This window comes from Pteronotus mesoamericanus, unplaced genomic scaffold (assembly GCF_021234165.1).
Source record: "Pteronotus mesoamericanus isolate MK-2021 breed Mesoamerican mustached bat unplaced genomic scaffold, CSHL_Meso_final contig_94, whole genome shotgun sequence".
NCBI classification, from domain to species: Eukaryota; Metazoa; Chordata; class Mammalia; order Chiroptera; family Mormoopidae; genus Pteronotus; species Pteronotus mesoamericanus.
The window spans coordinates 15,576,321-15,578,905 of NW_026555285.1; the positions used below are offsets into that span (position 1 = coordinate 15,576,321).

General features: G+C 38.3%; 1 pseudogene; it reads right to left on the reverse strand.

The window, feature by feature from the left end:
* Nucleotides 1-747: 747 nt before the first annotated feature.
* On the reverse strand, nt 748-1,745 carry LOC129081094 (L-lactate dehydrogenase A chain-like; annotated as a pseudogene).
* Between the last annotated feature and the right edge of the window lie 840 nt (nt 1,746-2,585).

Here is a 2,585-nt window from a genome sequence, read left to right on the forward strand (position 1 = left end):
TCTATTTCCTTTATCAGTGTCTTATAATTTTCTGAATACAGGTCTTTTACATCTTTGGATAGATTTATTCCTAAGTGTTTTATTTTTTCTGTAGCATTTGTGAATGGGGTTATTTTCTTAATTTCCCTTTCTGTCAGTTCAATATTAGCACATAAAATTGCAACTGATTTCTGGATATTAATTTTGTTTTTTGTTTTATTTCACTGTTCAATGTTTATTTGATGTTTTAGTTGGTATGACACTTGGATAGTTGGCTGCATTATTTATAGGTAGACTTTCCTTTTACATTATATGGCAATGTATAATAATCTGATTCATAGAGTACACAAAATAAGATCCTGAAGAACAGTTAGGCACAAGTCATGCAATACTGGATTTATACATTGGATCCCAGGATGTGATTGACTGGAGAGAAAAAGTTGGACTAGGCACATTGGGTAAAGGAACCACAAGTTATACAACACACAGTGAACACACATCTAGTTTGAAGGGCAGCTGCAGTGTGCTCTACATTGGCAGTGGTGCCTTTGAGGAAGTGGAACTGTTTCACACTAACCAGTTTAGGACCACACAAGGTGAGTACCATCCAGCATCAGGATAGAGATGCAGGGTTTTATAAACCATTACTATTTCTATCTTTAGGAAATTGACGTTTTTAGCCATAGATCAGATAAAAGGGACAATATGCACAATCTCCAACTAAAATCCTGTTGTAGCCTAGACAGTGAAGTGGTACATTGGGAGACTTTAAAACTGCAGCTCCTTCTGGATCCCCCAAAGTGTATCTGCACTCTTCTTCAAACGAGCCTCTTCCTCAGGTGTCAGAGTCACCTTCACAACACCTGAGATTCCATTCTGTCCCAAGATGCAAGGAACACTAAGGAAGACGTCTTCTTTTATTCCATAGAGACCTTTGATCATGGTGGAAATTGGATGCACCTACCTAAGATTCCTCATCATATTTTCTGCTAAATCTGCCACAGATAGTCCAATGGCCCAGGATATGTAGCCTTTCAGTTTGATCACCTCATAAGCACTCTGAACCAACTGTTTGTGAACTTCTTTCCACTGTTCCTTATCTACATCAGTGCCCAAATCAGGGTACAGAGTCTTCAGGGAGACACCAGCAACGTTCACTCTACTCCACACAGGCACTCTAGAGTCTTCATGCTCCCCAAGGACCCAGTCATGACAGCTTAATGGGTGAACTCCCAGCCTTTCCCCCATTAGATGACAGAACCGGGCTGAATCCAGATTGCAACCACTTCCAATAACACGGTTTTTGGGAATGCCACTTATCTTCCAAGCCACGTAGGTCAAGACATCCACTGGATTAGAAACAATAAGCAATTTGCAGTTGGGACTGTATTTTACAAAATTAGGAATGATGAATTTAAAGATGTTCACTTTACGCTAGACCAAATTAAGATGGCTTTCTCCCTCCTGTTGACCCACCCCAGCTGTGACAATAACTAGCTTGGAGTTTGTAGTCACATTATTGTCTTTGCTAGAGACAATTTTTGGTGTTCTAAGGAAAAGGCTGCCATGCTGGAGATCCATCATCTCTCCCTTTAATTTGTCTTCCATGACATCAACAAGAGCAAGTTCATCTGCCAAATCCTTCATTAAGATACTGATGGCACAGGCCATGCTAACAGCACCAACGCCATGACTGTAATCTTATTCTGGGGAGTTTGTTCTTCCTTTAGGAGATTCACAATCAGCTGATCCTTGAGAGCTGCCATTTTGGACTTAGAGCCAAAAGAAATCGGGTGTGCATGGCAGAGGGGCCTCAGTGGTACATAGCGCTGGATCCGGACTTGGCGGCAGCGGCTCCGGTACCTATGGATGTTAATTTTGTATCTTGATACTTCTTTGAATTCATTTATCAGTTCTAGTCATTTCTTGATAGAATCTTTTGGGTTCTTTATGTACAGTATCATGACACCTACAACAAAAGACAGCTTTACTTATTCTTTTCCAATTTGGATGTTTCTAATTTCACTTTCTTGTCTGATTGCTGTGCCTAGGTCTTCCAGTACTATGTTGAATAAGAGAGGCAAAAGCGGACATCCCTGTATTGTTCCAGATCATAAGTGAAAATCATAAGGGAAACACTTGTAGTTTTTTACCCATTGAGTATAATGCTGGCAGTGGGTTTGTCATATATGGTCTTTATTATGTTTAGGTATATTCACTCTATTCCTCCTTTGCTGAGAATTTTTATCATAAACGGTGTTAATTTTTATCAAATGGTTCTTCTGCATCTATTGATATGATTATGTGGCTTTTATATTTCATTTTGTTTATTAGTGTATCATATTTTGATTTATGAATCTTGTTCCAACTTTTTATTCGTGGAATAAATTTCACTTGATTGTGGTGTATGATCTTTTTGATGAATTGCTGTATTCAATTTACTAATTTTTTTTGAGGATTTTAGCATCTAAGTTCATGAAGGATATGTCCTATATATTTTTTCTTCGTAGTGTATTTATCTGGTTTTAGAATTAGGTTAGTGCTGGCCTTCTAAAATGAGTTTGGGAGCTTCCCTCATCTTGAATTTTATTAAATAGTTTGAGAAT